This window comes from Orbicella faveolata, unplaced genomic scaffold (genome assembly GCF_042242905.1).
Source record: "Orbicella faveolata isolate gen_17 unplaced genomic scaffold, um_ofav_v1 contig_2, whole genome shotgun sequence".
NCBI classification, from domain to species: Eukaryota; Metazoa; Cnidaria; class Anthozoa; order Scleractinia; family Merulinidae; genus Orbicella; species Orbicella faveolata.
This window is the reverse complement of record NW_028301547.1, coordinates 6,072,501-6,100,432: the sequence shown is the minus strand read 5'-3', so window position 1 is coordinate 6,100,432 and position 27,932 is coordinate 6,072,501. Positions and strand designations below refer to the sequence as shown.

The 27,932-nt window shown below is 39.6% G+C and overlaps 1 protein-coding gene and 2 pseudogenes across 2 annotated transcripts in view; 2 read left to right on the top strand and 1 right to left on the bottom strand.

Annotated features, from left to right (window-relative positions):
• Window positions 1–2,097: 2,097 nt before the first annotated feature.
• Window positions 2,098–5,188, top strand: LOC149111703 (uncharacterized; annotated as a pseudogene).
• A 12,756-nt stretch (window positions 5,189–17,944) lies between these two features.
• LOC149111702 (uncharacterized) lies at window positions 17,945–20,587 on the bottom strand (annotated as a pseudogene). Its single transcript, XR_016207087.1, has 2 exons — window positions 20,256–20,587; window positions 17,945–20,089 (listed from the first exon to the last, which is right to left on the bottom strand). The product of XR_016207087.1 is annotated as an uncharacterized LOC149111702 (transcript).
• A 51-nt stretch (window positions 20,588–20,638) lies between these two features.
• LOC149111697 (uncharacterized) overlaps window positions 20,639–27,932 on the top strand; it is a 62,128-nt gene continuing 54,834 nt past the window's right edge. Inside the window, exon 1 of the transcript XR_016207088.1 lies at window positions 20,639–20,972. The gene's annotated coding sequence lies outside the window, so the exon portion shown is untranslated. The remainder of the gene's footprint in view (window positions 20,973–27,932) is intronic.

The window sequence follows — 27,932 nt, the reverse complement described above, 5'->3', positions numbered from 1 at the left end:
GCTTTTCCCTCCAGGACCTGTCTGCACTTGACGAATTCTCGGTCCTTTGCTATGGATATTTTGCTGTCATTTTGTTTGAGGTGTCTGTCTAGAGCAGCTAACAAAACCCTTAGGCTATCCGGCTCATAGTTACAGCCATCGCTTTTGCGAATTTCGGCAAAGAATCGCGGGAGGCATTCATCCAGTTCTTTAGCTTCGTATTTGACAATGTCGTCGTTAAGGCCCTTGCTTTCTACCCACGACTTCCAAATATTCCTCCATGTCTTAGTAGTTTTGACTGTATTTTTGTTTACTGCTTTTTCGGTGAGCTTTTGTATTTCCTCACCGGAAATTTCCGGGAATCTTGCCGCCATTTTTTGGAAAACAAAAGCAAAAACGTAATTCTGTTCAGTGTTGCCATGGAAACCTTGTTATTACCATTCATTTTTGCTGTTATACCACTATTACGCGGAAATAGTGATACTATCAACCAATCAAATCTCCGAAACTTCTCGGATTATATTATAATATGTCATTAACCTAACAGCAAAATATATAACAAACTGCAATGTTTTCGTTCAAAAATTCTTCCAATCTAATACCGAGTTTCGGAGAGAGTGACAGGAACGAAAAAATTATAACACCGAAAGAGATAGCAAACTGCAATGTAACGTTTTCAAATCATTTGTTCTAAGCAGACCAGAATCAGTATCGGAGCATACATTCCACAAGTAAGCTACTTATTTACCTAGAAGCGAAAACTAACAGGAATATCTGTATGAGTGACGTGTAAATACACAAAAATTGGTGTAAAGGACATTTCGCGACTCTGCCATAAGGGAATGCCTGGCTGATACGAAAAGGTCATCGGTGCGATCAGCGGTTCACCTCTTTCGGAAGCCATGAAGAAGCCATGTTGCTAAGTCGCTTAGCTTCTTCTTCCTTTTTCTTCCTTTTGAGCGTAATTACTATGTATATCGGCACACTTATTGAGTGTTTGTGCTAAGTACCATCAGATTGCTGGTAAGTAATCGCTTTTGATTTATTTCGACTTCCTTGCCTTCAATTCCAATTTCATTTTCACTTCGTGTTTACAGCCTCTAAATTTGTACTTTCAGAAACATCATCATGCGTATCTGTATGCTGCATTCTTTATTGGCAACCTCCATTAAAGACTATGGAAACTTCACTTCAGGGAATTTTATATTAAGTGGCTACCCTGTTTCGCGTGGACCTGTGAGTTTAATAGTAAATATTAAAGTTCGTGTTGGATGTACTTTGCAAATTTGCAAACAGCTTCCGTGGAATAACCTTTTTTGCACGTTGTAGCCCACCAGAACTGAAAAATCGCAAATTATTTCCACATAGAAAAGAGTTCTCCAAACTTCCGAGCTCCTATTAAAAGGCATTCCACTGTTGCAAACAATCCATAACGTTTTACCTAATAACATGAAATGTTCATATTTTGCATTTAATTGACCTTGCTTATCCCACTACTGAGAGATAAAGCAAATAATCTGAATAGAGATTCTAGTTTGTTGTGAGTCGAGGTTGAAATGTACTTCATATAGCTACAGCAGTTAAGTTGTGCGCGCGCGATGTACGACACTTGAAGCGGCGCGCGCTTCTGCAACAAATTTGCACGCGCAACATTGCGCAAGTTTTTAACGGGTTTCTAATTTAAGCTGTTTTACGCTCAATTACTATACTTTGTAGCCTTAAGAGTACTATTAAGGTTATTTGAACGTGTATTCAGTTATTTAAGGCTTTTTCATGCGTATTTGTTTCGCGTGTACGTTACCCTTGTTTCTAGGTCTTTCTAGTAAGTTCTGTGGTATCGTTCTGTGGTGTTCTGTGGTGGCGTAGCGCCGCGACACCCAACTAGCGTTATAAAAGGGTGGTTTTTCCGTTAGCAAGATCAGTTGACGCAAGATCTGTTAATTCACCGCAAGTTAACAAGTTTCTCCAAGTTTATCATTGTTCTGGTGATCAAGGCAGCAGTAAGGTAATTATTTTTTAAGCTAGTTTAGTTTGTTTATGTAAGCGGTTTGTATCTTCAGTCGTTTAAGTTCAGTTTCATTGCTTGTGAATTGTAAATTTAAGTCTTAAGGTTTTATACCCCGTTCACACCAAAGCTTAAACATGTTTAAATCGTGTTTTAATAAACTTGTTTTACTAAACTGCCCGTTCACATCGCGGGCGCGTTTAACAAAACATGTCTAGAACCGTGTTTTATAAAACTACCTTGACGAGGTAGTTTAACTTTTGTGTTTTATTAAACACATCCAAAATGGCGGCCGTTAAAAAACCTCGCGGAAGAGTTTGGGAGAACAGAGAGACCATGTTGTTACTTCAGAAGTGGGGGGACGAAAACATACAAACAAAACTATTGTCCTGTACCAGAAAGAAGCCTATATGGCAAGAAATCAGCGGCGTCGACAAAATCTGGATCGGACCGGATCGGATCACGGATCGGATCACGGACCGGATCACGGATCGGATCACGGATCGGATCACGGATCGGATCACGGATCGGATCACGGATCGGATCACGGATCGGATCACAGAAAAAAAAAAACAACAAAGTTTTAAAGAAAAAAGAAATCAAAAACAAAAATCAAACCGTTTATAAGATAATAATAAATAAAAAATAAAAGTGGAAAACTAAAATATGTTAAATGAAAATAAGAATCCCGAATTTGACCCAATGACATGTTAATTACAGAGAATGACAAGAGGTCATTTAAAAAGCCACATAAGCGCCTAATTTACGACGAATTTAAATTGTAATGAACAGGCAGATGTAGTTATATTTGAACGTTAGTTGGCTCGAAGCTTGCGTGAACCTCCCATTCTCGTTTTTGAAATTGTTTTCAGTGGCTAATTCTCGGCTACATTTTCGTGTTAGATGTGAGCGTTACAGTTGGCGTTACACACAATACAGTTAATGAGAAAACTTACGTGCGAAAGCTTAAGGACATGCCTTGCTTTCAAGGAGCTAAGTCACGATTTGCACATCTTGAAAAAACTAGCCTAGTTTTTCAAGTTCGTCATTTGCAATCCCCGTTAATCTTTGCCATCCTTAACGATCCTCATTCCGTTTTGATTTGTTCTTGCCTCTTAAGTGTTTTCTATCCTAGAACACGATCATTTTAAGGTTTTATTCTATTTAAAGGCAGCTCTTTACAACCCTAAAAATAACACTAAAAATCGTGACGTAACTCCTAAAATGTTGTTTATTCTCGGGTTGCGTTATCGTTCACACTATCGATGTTATTCCTAGAATTTTTTGAAAAACAGCTATATTTCCTTGAAATACAAATGGTTTGTTTCGTTTTATTCCAGTGCGAAATATCGTATTCCAAACTCACATCTTGTAAAAGTATAGACTTGTCTCAAAAACGGAAATTGTTTGAAATCATCAGGTGTTTAATTTTTTAGTGTTTTTAGTTTTTGTGTTTCTCTTCATACGTTCGTCCTATTATTACCATACTGACTCGTTTTATGACAGTTTACCTTTGATGCAAGTGATTACACGAAATATCATTTATCTGAACTGCGGAGAAAGATATGAAGACATGATTGATCATCGCAATCAAAACCCAACAGCCTGAAAAAAATTGATCTGTGACCAGCTCCCAGTTGGCTTGATATTATAAAAGAATAAAGGAATATCACACCTGAATTAAATAAAGCGTTCTGCTCACAGTAGTCACTCTAGTGCAATTTGGTCAACAAAATTTTGGATTTTTTTCCTTGATCCGATCCGTGATCCGATCCGTGATCCGATCCGTGATCCGGTCCGTGATCCGATCCGTGATCCGGTCCGTGATCCGATCCGTGATCCGGTCCGGTCCGATCCAGATTTTGTCGACGCCGCAAATCAGCGCATTTCTACGGGCGGCGGGCTACGAGGACAGGGACGAAGACGCCTGTAAAACAAGAATACACACTTTGGTAACCGCGTATCGTTCCTACAAAGATGAATGCAGGAAGACAGGAAACGGAACTCCGAAGAAGAAGCCGGCGTTCTTCGATGAAGTCGATGAATTCTTATCAGCAAAGCCCTGCACGAAGCCAAAGAGTGTTGTTACTTCTTCCCAAATTGTCATTGGGGATGGTACACAGGTCTGTGAAGAAGAAAGCAAAGGAAATGTCGAAAACGTTGCGCCAAATTTAACTTCCAGCAGCAGCAGCGACAACAACAACAAAGCCAGCAAATGCCCGAACCAAAAAAAGATGCTTGTGTGACATGTACAGGTGAGCTTTCAAAAAAACACTATCGCCTATTGGAGGGCCAGACAATTGTCGCACGTAACAGAACATGGGCGCCTTGCACTGTCGATAAAGTTGATGGGTTTATTTTTGCAAATATACTTCAAGACAGATGGAATCATGTATTGCAAGAGATAAGTAAAACATAAAGCAGCTACTAACATTATTAATTTCCGACTTGGATCCCCACATTTAAGCGTAAGATTTGTTGTGTTCCTTTTCAGAAACAACAACAACGGAGGATGAGAAGCCAGTACCTGTATGTAAAAGTGGCACAAAAAAACGATAGTTGTCAACAACTGACGCATTTGCCAAAGTCGACAAAGCTTTAGAGGCGTTTGTGTCCTATCAGCAAGCAGCTGATAGGAGATTTATGGAGGCAGAGAAGGCACGTGAAAGAAGAGATGAAGAAAGGGAGGAGAAGAGAAGGAAAGAAGATCAGGAGTTTCTGTTAAAACTGGCGCAGGTACTTCAAAACTAGATTCAATACGTTTTTGTACTCGTGCCTGCGTCACTTTCAGCTAGATCTTCTATCCGTTATCAGTTATTTTTTCGGCGTCATTTGTGTTAAAGCCTAAGGAGTTGAACTTCATATCAACATCAGATCATCATCAGGCAACATGTACTAATTCTGATGGTTAGCCGGTTAAATTTCTTATGTAAGCTTTTATGCTGTACATTTTTACTTGTTTATTCTTGCCTATTTCCTATATCATTTGTTGACCAATTTTGATGAATTTAGCTATAATGAGTATTTCGTAGTTTTTAACTTTATGAATTTATTTTCTTCAGAGATATTAGCATATTTTTGCTATCAGGAAATTCGAAGTAAATTGATTTGATGACACATAATTTGAGGCCCTTTTTTTAAAATAATTTATTCCAGTGTGTATTAAAGAATTGACAGCTGAATAAATAAAAGTTTGTTAATCAAGCGATGATTTTCTCTTTTTATTTTTAAATTGCTTGAGAAATATTATATAAAGCTAGAATTGTTCTGAGGTCATGTGAAGTTCAATTAATAGCTGAAATGGTCACAATCTGACATGTTTTACCTTGTGTCTGGGCTTGAGAATATGAGGCATAATGAAATCAAACATGCAAGGGAAAATTGAGGAAACACAGATTGAAATAAATATATGCAAAATGATTATGGAATGAACTTACATTTCTGTTTTGCTTCAAGCTGGGGTGAAAATCATATTTAACAATACATGTATGCTGTAGCAGTAAGTATAAATTTCTTGTGCACCCACAGTACCCCAAACTCAACAGTGGTTATTGGTGTTGTCTCTTTCTAAATTAACCAAGACTCCTTGTTGTTTTTTTCTTTCATAATTAATAATTGTTATGTAGAAATTAATACTTGCTACTGGATAGATTTTTGCCTTGCAAACTTCAAAACCACTCTCACTTTGCTAGTGTAAAATTCAAGGAACAAGGATCTCATGGAAAAAATAATTTAATATTTAACTCAAAATAAATCAAATTTGTTTCTGTGGTTCATCCAGTTGTCCAAAGCAAGAAGTATGGAGAGGGGTTTGTACAGGTTCTGGAAAACCAGGAAAGTCCTGGAATTCTGTGGCATTTTTCGGGACTGGAAAGTCTTGGAAAAAGACTACTGGTCCTGGAAAAGTCTGATAATTTATTAAACTCAACTAGTAAAAATGCAAAACAGAAAATAGTTGTCTGCAGTGTTGAGATCTTGAATTAATGTGAATTTTGGAGTTCTGGAAAAATCAATCTGAATCCTGGAAAAGTCCTGCAAATTGGTTTCTGAAAACAGGTACGAAAGATGTGTGAATAATTTTGTAGCCTCAGTGATACAACTACATGTATAATAGAGAACTTTGGGGTTTATTTTAAAAGGTCTAAACAAACTTCTTTGGCGTATGAACTTTCTTTTCACTTGTCACTGATCAGGTGAACAAGTTGAATGAAATTAATGACATTAATGCCAGTGGAAGCCAATGATGTTGTTAAGTGATTACGTGTAGATCCTCTTGGTAATCCAAACTGAACCCCTAAGTTAAAAAGTTCTGATATTTTTTTTCTCTTTCCTTCAGTAAGCTTGTATCATTTTACAGCTAATGCTCAGATAGGAAAATAACTAGCACTTAAATTTACTAACAAAATAACTAGGAAAACAACTAACGCTTAAATTTATCCTATGAGAACATGTGGTAGGTATGGCCAAATTGACATGTGTAATCAAATAATAACAAGTAAAATTAACTAAATCTACAGGCATTTTATTAGTTCAGTTGAAATTATTTCCTAATTTCATGTGTAATAACCTTTTGATTACCTTCTAATGTCAGGGATGACAAATTACAATCATAGTGTTTTTCACTTGTTTATATGATCAAGAGTGTAATATTAGATGTAAAATTATAAATTTATGCTGATATTTTGCATCAAAATTAAGGAGTAATTTGTCACCCATGGTATAACAGTAATAGATTACAAGAAGTGAAACAAATTTCACCTTGAAAAGTACAAGGTATTTTAATATTTATCAAATGGCTTTCAGCTTTACAATCAGTGACAATAAAGGGTGTAATTTCATTTTCTGCTGCTTCTTAAGCAAATAATTATACATTGGCTTCAAAGGTATTTCTGAGATTATTTCTAACGTACAGACTTAAAAAAGCTACAGTTCCTGTTTGAACTTAGCAGCCCATCTGGCTGATGCAGTCCAAAAAAGGCTAAATCTTGTTATTATTATATGTGCATTGTGACATCCTTGAAGGTGTATAATGTATGTTGATATTTTTAAGGTACCAAATTTTGGGAACAGACACCTGATTTTTATGAAACAAACCTAATTACAAATGGGACAGTACATGACCCTGGTGGAGGATTGCCCAGACAAAAATCTTTACTTACAATATTTACATAACTATTTACACTACATACATAAGGGGAAAAGTAAGCATGTACATGATCACTTGTGTGTGTGTTTGAGATGCAAGCTTTGTGATAGATTATTTGCTTTTGAGGGGTGCATTATACCTGGCACAAAATAGGCGTGAAATTTTTCATAAAGTTTTTCAGCTTGTATTAAAAAAAGCTCTTAATAGCATCTCTTATTGCTATGGCATTAATGTTCTGCCTTTGGTCTGGATCACCTGGGAAAACTCCAACATGAATATTGACACCATTGAGCCACTGGTCATCGAAGAACTCATGCAGGTTCTCACAGTAATTGTGTAAAACACAGCAAGCGGCAATAACATTGCAGGAGTTTTCAACATTTAAGTCTAGTCTCTTACACTACATACATAAGGGGAAAAGTAAGCATGTACATGATCACTTGTGTGTGTGTTTGAGATGCAAGCTTTGTGATAGATTATTTACTTCAATCGACCAAAGGCATTTTCAACCACCACTCTCGTCGTGCTATGTTTGATATTGAAAGTGCTTTCATCCGGGGTCAAATTTCCACGATCTGTGTATGGTTTCGTCAGCCATTCGCTGAGGACGTAAGCTGAGTCACCTAATATCAGAGGAGGAACTCGTACACCAGATATCATCACCGACATGTCGGGCGGGAGGAAAGTTCGAGCGCAACACAGAGCAAACAGTGGAGAGTTTTTAAAAACGCGTGCATCGTGCACTTTACCCGGCCATCCAACACAGATATCTAGGAAACGATAATCAAAATCCACTAGGCCTTGAAGGATTAACGAATGGAATCCTTTCCGATTAATGTAGTCATCCGGACTTTGCTCAGGACCAATTATGAGGACATGGCAACCATCGACTGCGCCAACTACCTGCGGAAACCCCGCGCGACTTTCAAAGCCATCGATCTTTTCTGGTACCTCCTGTCGACTTCGGGGAACGTAAATATATCTGGAGAGAAGAATTCTCACAATCACCTCACATACCTGCTTTACAATACCACAAACAGTGGATTTCCCAACACCAAATAGGTTTGCGATCGTTCTATACTGTGCAGTGTCCGCAAGCCAATATAATGTTATCGCCACTCGATGACGCACTGCAATGGCTTTTCTAAAGTTTGTGTCCCTTTTCAAAATATGTGGGGAAAGTTCCACACACAGACGATTGAATGCTTCTTTGGACATTCGGAAGTTCTCCACCCAGTCTCGTTCATTCCAACCCTGGCACGTCTCTTCCCAAAACAACTTCGACCTTGGTTTGGTCCAGACACGACGAACAGGTAAATGCGTGAAAACATATCGAGTGAGAAACAGAAAAAACAAGGAGGAAACGAGACGTCTGCGACAAAGATAACGACGAAGTCGTCTCTGTGCAATCCGTTCTTGGTTTTGAGTAATTTTGCGGGTTTCCTTTAGCCGTGACTGCCATAACGAAGAGAGAACACTGCGATCAAACCCATTGACCGCCATTTTGTTTACAAATTTTAATTGGCAACATTTACCATCAAAATGAGGCTACGCAGAACGTAAACGCGTCTTTGGTGTGAACAGTTCTTCAATTAAACATGTTTTGTAAAACCGAGTTTTATGAAACTTCGTTTAATTAAACCTGGTTTAGTTGGTGTGAATGGGGTATAATTAGATAAAGTCAAGTTGTATACGACATCGTTTTACCTTATTTGTAAATCGATCTTAAGTTTTCTCGTTTCTCTTTTGTAACTTACGAAGCATGTGAAATGTATTTATATCCTGTTATTTTCGCAAGCTAATTTGTAATTTATTTGTACCTTTTATTTTAGTTCTCACGGTGTTTATAGAGTTTTTAAAGAATTTTAATAAACAGCAGTTTGTGAACCGACGTTTAACCAAATCACTGGAGCAATACTTCATTTTAATATTTTGGCTTAGCTTACATTCACCATAAAGGCCTCTCAAAACAATATAAGTTGTATACTGATGACCCCCACAAAGACAAGCTGAAAATGACATAAATTGTAAATTGCGGCCTTCTATAATCCCTTGAATAAATTTGATACAATAGACTTAGTTGAGGCTTTTGCAAATTGTCGTAAACATTGCAGTTTGCGTAATTTTCATTGGGACTTTCATGTAACCCTTTGAATAATTTTCGTAGATTTCGTTGATGGGCTAGCGATTTCTCGTAAATATCGCAGTTTTCGTAAAGTCGTAAAACTCGTACTTTTTACAAACTCGTTAAGGACTCTCTTGAAACCCTTTGAATGAATTTAAAGGTTCCGTTGATCCGCTGGTGAATTATCGTAAATTCCCAGTTTTAAGAATTTTCGTAAAATTCGTAATTTTCGTAAATTTCATTGGGGACTTCAATATAACCCTTTCAAAAAATTGCGTAGATTTCGTGGATGGAAAGGCGAATTATCGTAAATTTCGCAGTTTTGGTAAATTTCGCAAGTTTCACAAATTTTGTTGCAGACTCCCTTGCGACCATTTCAATAAATTTCATATAATTCGTGGATGGGTTGGCGAATTCACGTAAATTTCACAGTTTTGGCAATTTAGTACAATTTTTAATTTTGGTAACTTTGGACGGGCTTTCCTTGCAACTCTGTGAATAAATTTCATGTAATCCGTGGATTGGCTGGCAAATTATCGTAAATTTCGCAGTTTTCGTAATTTTCGCAATTTTCTTAACTTTGGACAGGCCTTCCTTGCAGCCCTTGAAATAAATTTCGTAGATTTTGTCGGTGGTCTTGTGAAATTATCGTAAATTTCGCAGCTTTCGTAAATTTTGTAATTTTCGCAATTTTCGTAACTTTGGACGGGCCTTCTTTGCAAGCCTTTGAATAAATTTCGTAGATTTTGTCAATGGTCTTGCGAATGTCAGTAAATTTCGTAGTTTTCATAACTGCGTTCAATCCTGGACATTACTCGAACCACTCAGAGAGGGTATTATTATCCAAGATGATGCTGCATCCAAAATAATGATCATAGAATTTCTCACTCAGGGTGACAATCTTAGCTGGAACTGCATATGAATGCAGAATGTTCCACAAGGTGGCCCGGTGCAGACACTGTCGAATGCCTTCGCGTAAGTCAATGAAGTTAATAAACAAAGGTGTGTTCCACTCTAAGCACTGCCCAATGATTTTCCGCAGCGCAAAGATTTGTTCAATACATCGATTCCTCTACGTTTCCTAAAACCTGCTTGCTCTTACCTCAGCTTGCAGTCAAAAGCTCCCTCAATCTCATGAGAAGAACTTTACAGAAAATTTTGCTAGGGACGGATAGCAGAGTTATCCCTCGCCAGTTGTTGCAATTTTGAAGATTCCCTTTCTTTGGTAGTTTGACAATAAGGCCTTTTGTCCAGTCCGATGGGATGTTATCCTTGGTCCAGATGGTTGTGAAGAGGTCAGTCAGAATTTTTGTAGATGTGTTAATGTCAGCTTTTAGTATCTCAGCATGGATGGAATCAATGCCCGAAGCTTTGCCACTCTTCATGGCTTTGATGGCAGCTCTAACTTCGCTTCAGTGGGTGGGTTGAGGACATCTTCAGCTGGTGGGGGGTTGGCTGGTTCGTCTGGTTCTGGGCGGTTAAAGTGCACCTAACCCCAAAAATGTTTTTTCGCTAAAACGAATCTAGATTTTGTTTGAAGCATTTGGGCGAAGAAATTTTTGAATTTGGTTGAATCCTCGATATTCTATGCCCTTTCAAAGTCGCGCTTGAAGTGTTTCACGACCGCGTTTTAGGGAGTCTGGGGCGGCGGTTCCTGATAACGTCTACCCAGGAACCAAACACAATGGCGCCTCAGTCAGCTCTCTGTATTTGCTGGAGAAAATGGAAAACAAAACTAATCGTTCCGATGTATTTTGGGACTAAAACGTCCAAGCTTTGTCTCAGAATCATTTTGTTTCGTCACTGGAGTCGGAGTTAAGTTTCGATTTGGAAGACACCAAAATAAACTTCGATCGAGCACGTTCGACAACTGTGAACTCACTACTTAGAGCTTTGAGAACAATTTACAATATTTTAAGCGACGAAGGGGAAGACTTCTTTGCGGACGAGCTGCTCGTATATTAGGAATGGAAAGCTAGATACGAAGTGGAGGAGCAGGCAAACGAAAAGCGGGAAAGAAAACTCAGGGACTGCTTTGGATGGGAATTTCGTCAACTAAACATAAGATTCCCACGCGTGTTTATAGCCCGTTTACATTTGTCCTTAGCGAGAATGTATTTTGTCAAGGTATGATTGTTCTGTTAAATCCAGTTTGTGTTTTACTTTCTGTTGAATGTTTCATGTTTATAAGAGCGAAGTACGTGTTGCAGTTTTCGAGGCTTGATGACCTCCAAAACATTGCCTTCGATCGATTGAAAATCGTCCTGTTTGGACCTGTATTTTTGAAGCTGCGAGAACAAGGTGGAAGGAACACGTAGGGGCCAAACCACCCCCCTAATGTTTCATGAAGGCTATATTTGCTTGGTTAATATATTTCTGAACCAAATTTGGCAGATGAGCTTTCTTTGTTCTCCAGTTTATTTTAACTTAGAAGTTGTGACAAAATGTCAGATTATGACGTCATAATTGATGACGTCACCAAAACGTGCTATAATTTTTTTTAAAATCTGATGTAAAGATTATGTCATTGGAAAGGCCTTGACTTGAGGAGTAAACTGCCGGAAACCGTTTTTTGCTATGATGATTATTTTTCGAGATATGGTAAATTAAATATTTTTTTGCTCTCCCCCCCGGAATTTGCTTAACCATACTGTCCTTCTTAAGTCAGTCTCTCTGGTTTATTTTTTTCAGTTTTTTTCTAGGAAGGCTAATAATCTAGAAAAATAGAAAGCTTGATGTCAAAAATCGTATGGCTTTAGAAATTTGATTTTCGGCTTTGTTAGGATGGTATTAACAGTAAAAAAACGGGTGACGTCACAGGTTATGACGTCACAAAACCAACTTTAACGCAATAACACTAGAGGGATAATTTTTTATTCCGAATTTCTTCTTTATTTTTGCTTTAGTCATCCTGCACATTACATGTGCAACATAGCTACATTTGCTGGAACAAAATTACGGCTCCAATTTGGGGATTTTTCTCAAGGGGGGGACCCCATATTTTGCAGGGTTATTTTTCATATTTAAAAATGCCATATTTCATTTAATTTTTGTGATATGGACAAAATTTTTTCAGGTTTCACCTCCCCTTGATGTGCTCTTTCGAACACATTGTAAAAAATATGCATATTAAAACTTTCAAAAGTGGCAAAAAACATGACGTCATCACTGTGACGTCACAACTTTGACATTTACTGACATTTTTCACATAAATATAATTGGCAATAGGTTTTCTGCTCATCTGCCAAGTTTGGTGTAGAAAGAGTCAATACTTTTTAAGTAATGCGAAATAATGTGAAATACCCAAGAACTGACGAAACATTTGGGGGGTGGTTTGGCCCCTACGTGGAAACATTTCATACAATTACCGATTTCACATTGTCACACGTTTTAAGTCGTAACTCCAAATAACCAATGTAAATTGTTCTCAACATTTGCAGTGAAATTCGTCGGATAAGCGAAAAGGATGTGTTCCCCAAGCGGTCCGCAAATAATGTTTCGCGGTCATATTTTCGACGCTATTGCACAGAATCTCGTAGCACTGCTGATTTCCAAACCTTCGAAAAACTCTGTGAGTCTAACAATTTTGCTATGATGTAATTCTAAAGGATTAATTTTCTACTTTTATCTAAATCGAAAGAGAAATAAGTGCTGGTTAGCGGCGTACAGTTGCGACCTATTTACATATCAGTTTTACGCTTCTTGATCATGATCGGATCACACAACTTTGCCGGTTATGTTATAAATACTGCGGGATTGTAAGATATAGGTTGTCGGTAGTATTTCTAAAAATTTCTGGTTAGCTTTAAGCAGAAAATTTATGAAAATAGCGTTCGAAAGTCTGCGGAACAAATTCCAGTGAGAATTCTTTAATGGTTCTCACGGATTCAGTTCGCTTGTTTCGGTTCGACAAAATCAACCATCGTTTACGTCTTTATTGTACCATTAGCCGATCATCGTCAGTAAATTGTACAGTATATCTTTCTTTAAATCTGGAATATTACTGCAACAGCCGATAGCACCTCTGGAAAGCGTTTCTGTGTACTTTTCGAATGTGTATTGCACAATGCTGAAGGAAATGAAAGGACGTGAGATATCGAACCTTCCTGGGTAGACGTCACAAGAGCCGCTGGACCCATTCTCCTCTCTATAGGACCTCTTTTCTGACCTTGCGCTCCTCTGCACTACCTTATCCTTGTTCCTACAGGCTTTCTGGATTTGATCTTGCAGCCCTGGTGGCTTATTGTTCTTAAGCTGTTTTCTTTCATCTATCTTCTGCCATGTACCAGGTGTTAAGCATTCTTTGACCTCGTTCTGTCTGTAGTCCACAAATTCCTTTGCAGTTTCACAATAAATGTTCTTGATGGTATTCATTTACTGTCAACGTCATGGTCTTCTTAATCAGTTGCGGTAGAAAGCACGCTAAAACGATTCCTCAGTTCCAGGACAAACTCTTTGTTGATGCTGGTACACTTAAGTTTGATGATGTTTAGCTGTTTCCTGTATTGACTCTGTGGTCTTGCCCTCCGAAGCTTCAGTTTGATAGTGTCCATAGCTAAGTAGTGATCACTATTTGCATCAGCACCCCGGTAAGTGCGGACGTCTTAGAGGGATCTGCACCACTTGTTGTTGACAATGAAGTGGTCAATCTGGTTGACTGTTGCACCATCAGGGGACCTCCATGTGAGCTTATGAATGCTCTCGTGTGGGAAGATTGTACCGCCAATTACACAATTGCTGTTTAAACAAAAGTCAACAAGGCGCTCACCGTTGTCATTGATCTCACCACAGCCATGTTTCCCCATGGCTCTGTCACAATTGGTATTGTCAGCTCCAACCTTTGCATTCATGTCCCCAATGATCATGAGCATATCGTGTTGAGACACCTTGGATACGGCAAGTTGCAGCTGCTCAAACCACTGAAGTATCTTTGTCCTCCCCTCAGCTTCATTAGTTGGCACATAGCACTGTATAACTGTGAGATTGCAGTACTTTCAGTTGAAACGAACTCTGATCATCCTGTTGCTGATTGGTTCCTATTCTAACAAGGTGTTAGCTTTCTCTTCTGATACTATTACGGTTACACCACGGATGTGTGTCCGTATGTCCGGAATATAGGATGACTGGCATGATCCATCGTTAATCACTCGGTGTCCAGACCCTATCCAGCAGCATTCACTAATAACCAGAATATCGATCCTGTATCTCTTCTTCAGCAGGGCTGGTAAAAAATATTCCACCCTGGGGCAAAGAAAACTCCTGAAAATTTAAGCATGGAGAAATTTTCGACACTAAAAATATACGAAGGGAAAGTGCCGTCGTTTCATAGAATGAACGTATGCACGTCCTGTAATGAAGGATGCAAAAATAGATTCATTTAATCTTCTTTGATATCTATCTGAAATGATTTCTATTGGATTCCGAGCAAAGACCTCACTAACTCCCAGCAACTTCTGGATATTTACAGCACGGCAGATGACTCATTACGTGGACATCGCAAACGATTGGAATTCCTACCCAGGGCACAGACCTCACAGTCAAACTCCCGTGGGTAGCCCGCACCGCACCCTTCCACACTCCCCCCCCCCCCCCCATCCCCTTGGGCTTGACATTGATAGGTGCATTACGTAAACGGTTTATAGTCCCATAACCCGGGACAGCTACTTTCCCCACATTTCGCTCGCCATCAAAAAACAAAAAAAATAAAACAATATTGTGGTAATCGACCTCTTCAACCAACATGGAAAATAAGGGACCGCCACGTGATTAAATTGATGGCGAACAACTGGCAGGAATGGATTAGTGGGGATAGCTTGTACATTCCCTCTGGAATGGTTTAAAGGTTACAATTGTGAACCATCACTCATTGCAGTCATTACTTTTTTTTTTTTTTTCGTATATTCGGAGCTAAAATAATACTAATTTGTTTTATTATATTACTTGTTTCTCTTTTCTGTTTATTCCTTTATTTAATTTTATATATCTTTCTCATTTTTTTAATGTTCCGGGATGTTCCGGAATGTTCCGGAATGTTAATTTGTTCCGGCTTTTATCGACGGCCAATTTCAAAGATGTATTTGTCCTTGTGTGGTGGGCCTCGATAAAACCAGGAACATGGATCATCCCGGAACATCCCGCAATATCGAATAATTATAATAACTATGAGAAAATATGTACAATTAAATTTTCAAAACTTAAATCAAACAAAAATGAACTGGTATCAGCTCGGAAAATAAAAAAACAAAACAAAAACATAATAAAAAGAATAAGAGGAAAAGAAGAATGAAGATGATTGCAATCAGAATAAAGGCTCGCAATTTAGAGGACTAATCCGTTCCTTCCAGTCATTCACCATCAAATTATTTACGTGACTGTCTCTTGTTCTTTAATCAGACCGCAAAATATGGATAAACGAGTGTGATTTCTTTATTCAATTAATTGCGTCAATACAAAGATATGCGTATACTCGATTTCTAATGAAGACATAGTTTCTCCATAAGAGAGGAGTAGAAACTCCTCGGCATTGAGTTTCTTGTGTAAACTAGTTCGGACTGCTCAAGCTCTGATGACAGTGCAAACAAATACAAACACAAAATTTAAAAATATTTGGCGGCGCGCTGTCTTGCAGGGTCGCTGGTCAAAACTTTGCTGTCTCAAGAAATATTTTTTGTGTTGGCGATCTGAAATTGAATTCTAAGTGTCGCCAACAGTTCAAATGACTTTCCTGGAAAATTTTTTGTCCAGTACAAGTTAATACTTAATGAATTAATTAATTAATTAATTAATTAATTACAAAATTATCGCAAGCTATAATCTATTCATTCGCTAGTTCAACTTCACGTGCAGATCGTTATCTGACATTCGATCAAACTGTTAGTTTTCTATCGAGCCATTTGAACGCCACCAAAGCAGACCAAACTTGAGAAGTACGCGCGTGCACGCACTGCTCTAATCTTTGATTACTACTAGTTTATTAATAATAACTTGCTTGTTACTCGGACTTCCGGAAAGGCTGAGTCTGCACTTGGTGGGTCATAGTGCCAGGCGTTCCTAGCGGAGAGCGCGAAAACTGGGGATGATATTGCAACATGAGGACGGAACAGTGACAAAACTTTGGCTACAGACTTAACAAGCAACTGTGTGATGGTCAGACGAACACCTCAGATGTTGAAAAAATCAGGGATCAACAAAGGAAACGCAATGAATTACCTGGCATTTATCGTCCGAATCGTCCTTGTTTGTGTTGAAAAACAGGGTGCTGTAAAGCCACGTGACGAACTGGTGGGAAAGAAAAGGAGCCTGCCCTCATTGTGGTCAGTTGGAGGAATACTCAACGCTTTCTATCCCTCCCCTACCGACTCCCCTACCCCCCAAAATATCTTTTCATATTTCGAACTGATACCAGTTTGTTTTTAATACTTTTTTATTTTTGAAAATTTAATTTTACATATCTTGCTCATAATTATTATAATTGTTCGATGTTCCGGGATGTTCCGGAATGTTCCATATTCCTGGTTTTATCGACGGCCTTGTGTGGTTTTCTTCAATTGAGATCGACAAAAACCATTCGTGGACCTCTACTCCGGTGGAAAAGTTTGAGTCACAGGTGGTCACGTGACGAGCTGCAACCAACGACAAGCCAATTAAGAGAGAGCCTGGGAACGAGGTTGAAACTATCGTTCGTTTCATAGACCCTTTTACCGATACGGCGGCCATTAGAACTAAAATTCAGTCTTTCATTCATTGATCCATATCAGACTGCGAGAGGTTTTGTTACGTCCGTGGAAAAGTTGTATCGCAAACAAGAACCGGAGAAAGTCCGTACAGTGTGTGGGCTTGCCTCAGTACTATACTGTTTTGTATGGCGAAACTTTCTCTCAGTCGTAACCCTTTGGAAATAGTGTTGGATCTGGATCACTTTCACCGACCGACCTTCCTAATTTGAATGATTTGAGCAAACTTAAGTTCATTTGTTGACGGCTGTGAAATTCTTCCTATTAAGTCTCTTGGTCCAATCCTTGAACTTGTTCGGATCCTTGCAGGACCATAAAACGGATGTGTGGTTTTCCTGCGAAGAAACCTCCCGGGTAACCTGTTTGGTCTTTAACCACATACTTTTCGGGACATCTACGACCGTTGTTGCATCCAAAGACGGCACAACGATCGTCTTTTGCCATTTTTTCACTGTATAAGCTTACTTTCACATAAATATTTGACAAATACCCTTACTTTGCGAGTAAACAGACTGAGCTCGTAGTTACGCTTCGATAGTTTTGCCCCCTCAGCATCACATAATAAACTTTAAAATTAATTTATTCAAGATTGCCGCCGTATCGGTAAAAAGGTCGAGGTAGGCCGGTCTAGAGCGATTTCACGTGACGTCATCAAATTCTTAAATCCTAATCCTAACTAAAGAGCCACTAAAGTTATGGCAGTTATGGCAGTTATGGCAGTTATGACGGTGCGTGACATAAAGCTACAATCGCGTTTGTCGAAAAATGTGTATTTATCTCGTGATTTTTAGTCATTTCAGACGTTGTCGTATTTGTTCAGCGCAGATATCGATAATCATTGTCCCAGATAACCAAAGTAAGTTCCAGATGTTAACACTATTTTCCGGCCTCCATACTGGTGTACCACAGAGGAACACCAATATGGCGGCTCCATACCAACATTTCGACAAATATCTCAACTTTGGGACAACGCACACACCTTAAACTTGGAGAACTGTTTTCTTTATTTATCTTCTGTAATATCACAATTTCTTAACGTTATCCACTGAATGGTTTTTGACTTTATTTTTTATTGCGTGACAATGAAAACGCTCTATATGCTTACTTCTAGACCTGAGTGAATAAACCAATCAAATAGAAGCATTGCTGGTTGGGATTTGTGATTGGCAGGCTGTGTCATATAGGTTCGTTCCGTGTTAAACACGAGAACCACGACGATTATCTTCTTAAATTTTTATTTCGAATTTATCCGGATGTGTCCCAGATTCAGATAAACAAAGTAAATGACTTTCGGGTACCGCGAGATTCGCAGATAAAATATAAAAGTCACTCTTTAATCGATGTTGTCCGCGGCGTTGCGGTCGTCACACATCTGCATACATATATGCATAAGTACAACAGAAGTGACAACGGTCGTTTTATCGGAAACCTGATCGATGGAAAGAAAAATGGAATCATGAAATGACCAACAGCCATGGAATATCTTGAAGAGCAAAAATAAGAATTGGCAGTGTTACTGAAGTCCAGGAGCGAAGAATGAGTAAGACTAAGTAAGATCTAGCTGTCCTGAGGGCAAGAGTATAGAAATGGTACTGATGCTCACCGCTAGGGTAAGACTGAACTCGCGTTGATCATAGTTAGTACAGGGGAAGTGGTACCAATGACCCACAAATTACAGGTGGTTTCTAAGATGCAAACTGCCTCCCAGAACAAAGGCATCAGCTGGGCAGCAGTAACACCAGTTGTTGCAAAGTGGGCTAGGCAAAACTTAAGCTGTGTGCAAACACCACGTACCAGGAAGGCTAGGGCATGAGTAGCAATTTCATCTACCTTCTCTAGTACACCATAGTTCAGTTCTAGATTTCCAAGGTCAGTGAAACCAATAAGTTCACCTGTCACTTTATCCAGTACAAGGTTTGCCATTATCTTCATCTCATCAAACAGCAATACCACATATCTTTGAATGTCAAAATAGGAATTAGTTTGAGTTTTTAGCTCTTCAACAACTTCCTCCTGAAAACCCCTCTTTGACTTGATGAAATTGCGGTAGTCTTTAAGACGACGCTGACTAGGCAGTACTAGGACTTTGCTGTTCCGCAGCTCTTCGTAGCATGCAGGAGACTTGGCGGCAAGCGACAGACAGAATCTGATCATCATGGGGCGGTAACGGACACCTTTGGCCGTACTGGCAAATAACTTCTTCTGCTGTTGCCAGAACAGGCTCATAAATGGTGTGATTTCCCTATCTGCATCACTGAGAATACTTGCAAAATCATTGCTGAGTTCATGATCAACTTCAATGCTATTTCTCTGAATCTCCATGCTCATTTCATTAAGTTTTTCCTCAAGTTCAGCATATCTTAAGCGTTGGCTTTGCAAGGTCAGTTTTAGCCTTTCCGGAATTGTTTTTGACACTGGTGCTTTCACTTGGGTAGGTGTAGCAAGTCGTCTCTCTTTTGCTTTTGTTACCTTCATAGCGCTTGTAAGATACTCACTACAAGGTTCGCAAACAGACTCCTCTTCATTGCACATAACTGAACAGTCCTTCAGTCTCCAGTAGCCTTTGCTGGGGAAAAGCTGACCTGGATCATCTTCACACAGTGGATCTGCACTTAAAGGTATGACATGATGGAAAAGCTTGCTTGTCAACTCACCAGGTTGCACCCCACTGCACAGTTTATAGCCTTCTAGCTTTTTTACAAGTTCGGATACAGTCACATGCCTGGTTGACCTTAGGTTTTCAAGATACAGTGCATGATCTTCAGGCAAAAAGCATCCAAAAACTTTAATTGTGAAGCCAAGGCTGTCATCGATAATAATTTCAAATTCTGGAATGAGGAAAGGGTCCAGCATCTTTTTTACAACAAATCTGTCGTTCATTAACTTCATATTCCAGTCGTTTAAGCTCTTTAGCCCTGATGTTCGTTGACACAGTTCTTTGAAGTTCTTATACACGGCCTGTCGTGGCACTGGCAAATGATCTTTCACTACAGAGCGGAGTTCTTTGTTTCGGTTTAGGAGTATCGTGAGTTCTTTTCGGCATATTCAGCACAGGTAACGTGCTAAATCTTGGTTTTTTTTCGTCATTTTCTCTGAATGAACTGCAGAAGAAAACAAGATAATTTAAGTAAAGAAATACTGAAGAAAATCTGGAGCTAGCTTGCCTAAGAATGTTTCAAATGTTTATGTGTTATGCACTAAGTCTAAAACAGATCACCGCAAATTCGTAATGTATTTAACCAGAAGTTGTTCTATTTTACTACTTACATGTTTCAATATCTTCCGGATGAAAGTGTTTCTCGCATGTAAACACCTTGTCGTTTTCTACTTGTCTCTTAAAGTCGCGATCAACTTCTCTTGTCTTCGTAATTTCCCCGAACCAATCTTCTCTCCATTTCTTGGGCTCCTCATCTTTTGCCTTCGGTAACTTCCATGTTCCTACTCCTTTGGTCCTTCTACTTGTGCCACAGCCAAACACAGAACAATTATCTCCTGGCATAACGATACTCGATCAATCAACAGCAAATTTAACAGCCAAAACCAGAATTTTTGATTCGAACTTCAATTTCTACGAGACTTCGGACGCCATCTTGGCGTTTCTGTTGTGCACGGTCGCGATCACGTGAACAAGCAAAAATATAAACAAAGAGATCGTCCTTTGAAGTTTGCCGGGTTTCGTAACCATTCCCCTCTACTAACTATGCGTTGATACAGATATGGTGGTAGTGAGTAGTCGAATGGAGAAAGACACAAAAGGCAAAAGAGCTGAGGGAAGCGAAGATGGCGCGGGTCGAGAAGAACATGGCATTGTAAAGAGAGTGAGAGGACAAAAAAATAAACTACGAGCGAAAGAAATTAAGGTCATCAGGAGCCATCTGACGTACAAGCCTCGAGATCCGGAAACTGATTACTTCTCTTCGACTCAGTTTCTTTCTCAACTAAAAGAGGAAAAAGGGCAGATCAAAGAAAATAGAAAGGGACCAGGTGAGAGAAGCTTAAAACCTAATTGAATTTTACAACAAAATTAGTAGTAGCTTGTAACGCGAGTTTTGCTTTTCAGACCTACTCATCTCTGTGACTGATTCGGTTTAGGTAGAAGTAGTACTTCGCGCAAAGCAAAGATGTTGCTGGTCTGGTTGAGCACTACAAACAACGAAAGTAGACTGCCGCGAGAACTAAGTTAATATTCATTTTGTATTCTCGCAATGAACTGGGAACGAAGTAGTCAAAGTTATTTAAAAACAGTCGCTTGAATATGGTTGAAAGAGCGAATCGACTGATGTGTATAAATTAGCATATATTCAAAGCACTGAAAACGCATTCTACTAAGTTATTAATAGGTATATCGACTCATTACCTCTGGCAAAGGTTGTTGGACGATTGTAACACTACATCAACTAAATTTGTTTGTGTCTGTTGCCGTTGACCGATCGGTTATAGCGACAACTGCCATTAGTGAATTGAAAACTGCGAAAATGAAATAGGGTGTGAAGAGTCACTCTAGCTGATATTCATTTTGTTCACTCTTGGTTACACTTAAATTATTATGACTTAATTACCGAAAGATTCTTGACGTGGTGAATGTTGCCAATCACTATTACTGTCCTTGATATTTCTCAACAATTGCGTTCACATAGAAAGTAAACCATTTTCGTTTGCTGTGAAAGAACAACTTTTGGAACGAGTTTGGTAAAACCGCATCCGTTGAATTACATTTATTTTGTCTGAACTGAAAGCAACGGATGGCGATGAGCAAGCGATCATGCCACAAACAAAATATACGCATAAACTTTAAGTTTTCACTCTTGGGCTTCTCACTGAGTTGTAATTTTACGAAAACTTTCGGTTTTCAGAGTGAATTCATGTTTTGTTTCTGTGCAAGTAAGCGACAGTTATTTAAATATTTAACACTTCTAACACTGTTTCAACATTTGCATCATGATGTCCAACGACGCTTATAACATAGCCTTAGCGAAGCGCGCGTTTTGATTGGCTAATACGCTAGATCCATGCGTTTGCCAGTGGGTTGCACTCTGACGTCAGTTTGTAAAACATAATCCCTATTTTTCTTCTCCTAAAATATGGAAAAATCTGATGATTCTTCCCGAGATGAGGATTTTTATTCCTCTGAGCTACAACATTTCGAGCTTTTTTTCAAGATTTTTGCCGGGCCTCCACCTGAGAAATTTGCGAATGCAAGCAGGAGTTGAATCATCTGGTTGAACAAAAGCACTTGGCACTCGGAGACAGACCCCCCAAAAAAACAAACTGGTCTGTATCAACGTTTCGAGGTTAGTAACGAATAGCGGGAATTTTAGAGAGAATTTTCTAGCGATTTGACGAGAATAAAATTCAGGACAAGCTTTCATTGTAAAACTTTTCTAGATCTGGCATCGAAAGCCATTAAAATGCTTTCGGAGAACGAAATAACACACATGCATAACAAGAGTTTTGGGACCTGGCCATTTCAGTCATATTTTGAGTCTCGCCCGCGCCCAAAACTCTTGTTACACATGTGTGTTATACCGCCGGAATCGGCACTGTCTGCCCCGAAATCGGCATTGCCCGCCAACGCCGAGAGCGGCCCCAGAAAAATTTCCTATTGAACAATGCGATAGTTTTCTTGCCAGCCTAATTCGAGCTTGTGAACTGGATACGTTCGTAACAGCGGCAAGATTCTCAAGAAAGGAGTAAACATGCCTCCTGTTCTGGGTTTGTGCAATCTTCGGGGTATGAGTTCACTTCGGCAAAATTTATAGTTTTACTCGGTGAGGTCTGGGGAGGGTCATAGTGAAGAAATAGAAATGACATAACTAAGGTATCCATAGAAACACAGGTAAATATTTGTCATGTCACAAAAGTAGCATTGAACTTTCGAGAAGCTTACTCACTAGACACGTGCGTTAATAACGCAATCAAGTGTGAAATAGGGAAAATCCCTTGATCAGCTGTTTCTTTTTATCGCTCCAGTGAAATCTCTTTGTTCTACCGCGTTTCGTGCCTGATTTTTCCTCGAAAAAAAGGTGAAAAGTGTTATTTTTATTGACCAGGCCGAGAAGGAATGCCGTATTCTAACAAACTGTGGCCAAAAAATAGAGATCTGACTGTAAAATTCCTCTTGGCTTCAACATTCCTGGTGGCTTTGAAAATTCTTGATGGCCTCAGCTGAAGCCAAGAGGAATGCAACCGGCTTTAACTGAAGCCAAGAGGAATGCGCAACCGGAGGCTGTAGTCTGCAGACGTTAAACAAACTGAAGCGCGTCATGTAAGCAATCAACAACTTCGCGTCCAATGTCACCCAGGTGTCTCTGCCACTCAGGCGTGAAATATTCATTCACAAGAAACGCAATCAAGTGAACACTGACAATCATGTTTTTATAATATGCAAACGAAGCCGTGAATTTTTAAACGTTAATTCGAACGGGCGGCGAGAACAGTAATTTTTTGAAATATATACAAGACCTGTGCAGGCGGCGAGAATGCAGTTTGATCTCGAGGCTGTAAGAGAAATAATGTGGCAGGGGATGACAGAAGATAAGTACAGAAACGCACAAGAGCCTATTGAAGATGTGTCTGACGAGCAGGGGATGACAGAAAATGAGTACAGAAATGCACAAGAGCCTATTGAAGGGGTGTTTGACGAGGTAGGAAGATCGTGCGTGCGGTTGTGGGCCGCGTTGGCAAGCAAGTTTGGTAAAAAAAAAAGGGGGGGCAGGCGGCGAAGAGGATCAATTGCACGGCAACGTCGAATATAAGCTTTATCGAACCCGTCATCAACTTTTTCCTATTAAATAAATGCATCTCTTGGGGAGATAACAAAATGGACCGAAGACAAACTTGCAACATCGTTGACACACCACCAAAAGATAGGTGCTACTGGCCAGCAGTCGAAGGCTTCCCAGAGCGAGAAGAAATCTCAAATGGCGCGATATCCAGCAGGGCATATACAAGGTGCATGAAGTCCAAGATCGCGGACGCAATAAATACGGACCATCGGTCGTGTTAAAACTGCAACATGAAAATGGGCCAATAATGTTCGTGTGGGAGCCGTCTTCGCTAGCGTACGCGTTGCAAAACGGACAGCGCACGGATTATATCTTCAACATTGGAATGGGACAATCAAAAAATGGCAACATGTATTATGATTTCAAGCTGTTCTAAATAACAAAGCGTTTACACTGGAATGAGACAACCAGAAAAGGGCAACACTGATGTATTATGACTTCAAGCTGTTCTGAACAACAAAACGCCTACCTTGGCCTGAGAACATTTTTTTGTGAACCGAGAGTTGGCAGAAAGCAAACGGTTTTATTTTCTGTAACCCAAACCAAGTTTTTGTTTTCAATTGATAGCGTTCCGCGCGAGTGCATGCCCCCATTGTCTTTATTTCCACGGAAAGGAATCAAGAGACTTGACCATTTTACGGTATGCGGCGTTTTTGCATTTTCTCTCGGTTTCACCATATTTTTGTTTACGAAAAGCGCAACTACTGTAATCAACGTCATGTTGCATAGCTACAGCGTCAGTAGAGCCGGCAGGCTGTTGATATATTTCAATAATTTCTCCTGTTTCTGTTTTATATTTCAGTTGTTGTTCGAGAGGATTGTATGGGCCGTTATAATTATGCCCAGGCAAGGTCCAAACTTTTTGGGGGGGCAGGGAGTTTTCCAATCGTCGAATGAATGTCAAAACCCGCGCCATCAAGATAAGCTCTATCAGTATCGGTAGTTTGGCCTCACTATTGTTGAAACCTGGTCAAGCAACTCGCGCCCAACTTTTTCAATCGCAGGCCGAACTTTTTTCATGCCATAGTTTATTGCTTTCTTTTGCAACGCAGGATTTCTCATTGCCTCAGAAGCATAATATCTGCCGGCCTCCACGCCTTTTTTGTGAGAAAGGGGATACCTTTTGAGATAAACAGCTCGAACCCGGCGTCGGCGACGCTGCTTAAGATTCCAGAGCCCTCTGCGAGAGAGGGCCCCGTCAATTTCCCGGCAAAAAACGGGTTTTGATGATTCCGCACACAGCGCACTTGACTTTGAGCATTTTGCGATTGTCCTTTGTCGAAATTATTTTTTCTGTACCTTCAACATTCGGTGTCACACGCCTGTCTTTCACGCAGTAGACATCCATGTTCGTATATTAACAAAAATATTTTTTTACAATTCGTTCGTTTTCATGCTCGTTGTCAGAAAACATGCCGAGGACGTCTTTCAAACTTTTGCCTTTGTTTCTTTCATTCAGAAAATGCAAACAATAATATCCACATCTAACACTCCCAACCCACTGCAGCTGGTTGTCATTACGAAGAAAGGTCTTCTTTCCTAATTTTTTCAGTTGTAAATCCCACTCATTCAGCGGCGGCAGACCGAAAGAGTCGAAATACTCATGTTCACCGCTTTTCGCGCGCCAGTAACAAACCCAGTATACTTCCGAAATCGTCCAGGTTGATGATACACGGTGAATGGAGAAGAGGTTTTTCCTCGTTGCGCGAAAACACCCCCTTGACAGGGATTTTGAGGTATTTGCACCAGTTTGTTAAATCAAAATTGGAAAGCGGAACATCATTTTCTTTTTTCATAATCTTCCCAACTGCCGAAGAAACGCGGAGGGTTTATGTACATCCCGTTTGCACTTTTAGGAGGAGGTAATGAACGCCGCTGTCGTGGAGGGGGCCTGACCTGCAGCCCTTTGCCTAACATTTTGCTGATCAAGTCAAGGGCAATAGGCGCGCCAATGGAAGCTAGCATTCCGAGAAATCCGCCGTATTGCGCTGTTCCCCCGCCGCGAACCATACCTTGCCCAACAAGAACGTTTTCAACAGCCTTTTTCTGTTCTGGAGACATCTTCTGAACAAGTTCGTAGAGCTTTATTTCTTTTTCCCCGTAACCGTTGCCGAAGATTTTCTTGAGCGCTCTTTCTGCACCAAAACTAAGCCCCGCGCTTGCCAAAGCCTTAACCGCCGGCTTGATTAAGGGTTTAGCCAGCCCAAGCAGAGTGGAGAAAATGCTGCCGCCATGTTGGGCGCGTCTTGCTCATCTTGAGATCAGCGCCTTTTTTCTCACTGGCTGCCTTTTTTAATCGGTTAATTTGAGTGCTGGTCAAAAGGAGCTCGTCTTCGCGGCAGATTTGATCTGGTTTGACGCGTAGTGTTACAGCCGATTTTTCAGCAAAAGCTTTTTGAAGGTTTTTCTTTTGCCCGTCCGTCAGTGCAATCTTTTGCGGATGGTAAGTCGTCGCCATCTTATATCAAGGTACAAAAATTTTCCGGACTTTGTTTTTCAGACAACGACCATTTCATTGTTGAACGTTGTCGCATTCAATTTTATGGACGGCAGAAGACTATTTTTACAGAGTCAATTAACTTGTGCATGTAGTGTCAAGACAGTTTCCTGGAGTGACTTAGCTTGTTACATAATAAAGTCAGCAACTTAGAATTCGTCAACTAATCTCAAACAGACACCTTGTCAATGGCGTTGAATTACACTAAGACTGTGATAATTTCTTGCCTTGACTTAAAACAAATATGGACATGTTGAATAACAATATAATCCGTTTTCATACAGGATATGTAGGTTCTTTTGTTAAGATGTCACTATAACATTTTGTATGTTTCTTATGATAGATTGTTGTAAGGTTACACGTATATGTTGATCAGTAGGTAGTGGTTTGCATAATATTTTCAGGATAGAAAAGTGCATCCATGCTTGTACCAGGATTCAGTTTGAATCTTCGAGTGGCTGTCACCACACAGTTTCACAAAGAGTTGCAAGATAGCTCAACTTCTCGCATAAAAATGTTTAATCAGGTGTTGATACAAAGCCAAATGCTCATACATGACCAAAATTAAAATTATAAATTATGGTTTATGGAGTGTTCCAATTTTGATTGCTCAGTGCGCCTGACTAGCTTACTAGGTTCTTGGGCTCACATGGCATGGTACAGAGGTCTCTCTTTGTTGCTAGTATTATAGTTGTTGTGCTAATTTCAACTTAATTTTCAAAGCATGTGTTCAGTCTTCAACTTCATAACAGAGGCAGGTCAAGCTACTGGTACTTCATCTGCTTTCACATCTGTAGGCAAATGTCACCCCTGTTAAAAGTAAATTTGTATTAGACATTAAATGTGAAACCCAATACCGCTTTGATCAGCTGGATCTGTTTAAACTCAGTAAATTTATTGTACCGCATTGCATTGCATTGCATTGTATGGTACTGTATTGCAGTGCATTGTATGATATTGCAGTGCACTGTGTTGCATTGCATACAATAATTGTAATTGTGATTGTACTGTATTGTGTTTTACGGATTCCATCAAAATTTGAAGCCATGCCTGGGATGCCAGCTAGCTACATTTATCAGTCAGTGCTGTCATTAAGTTTTGAGTCCCCTGTCTGTTGACTTGATATTCACATCCAAAACAAACTTGTTGCATTGTACAGTCGAAGTTCTCGTAAGCAACCACCTCGGAAATGGTCGTAACTAGAGCTGGTCGCTTAAAGAATGAGCTCTCGTAAGCGACCGCATGGTAAAACAATAGAGGGTACTCGCTTACAAGAGCTTCCGGAGCTCATTAGTAATTCATTAAGAGAAACAAAAGAAATTAGTGTTTAATGAGTGTCCTTATATCTGATATCGAACACGTACAAGATTTGTACTGTTTAGTCAACAAGCCATTAGCTCAGTACGCAGTTTCATTAATAAAATGTTTATTTATAACAATAAAGGTAAAGAGCTGGATTAGATGGTCCAAGACATTTACTTGCTACTCAGAGGTTCATGATTCTTACGAAGCAATCATCACGCAACTACCAGAAAAAATGGTTACAATACATAATAGGTGTGTCGCGTGGCACGACAGTCGAGATGCTATGGCTAATTAGGTGATGACATTTTTCAGCAAAAGTTTTCTAGAATGTCTTCAGCATGAAGAAGCATGAAACTC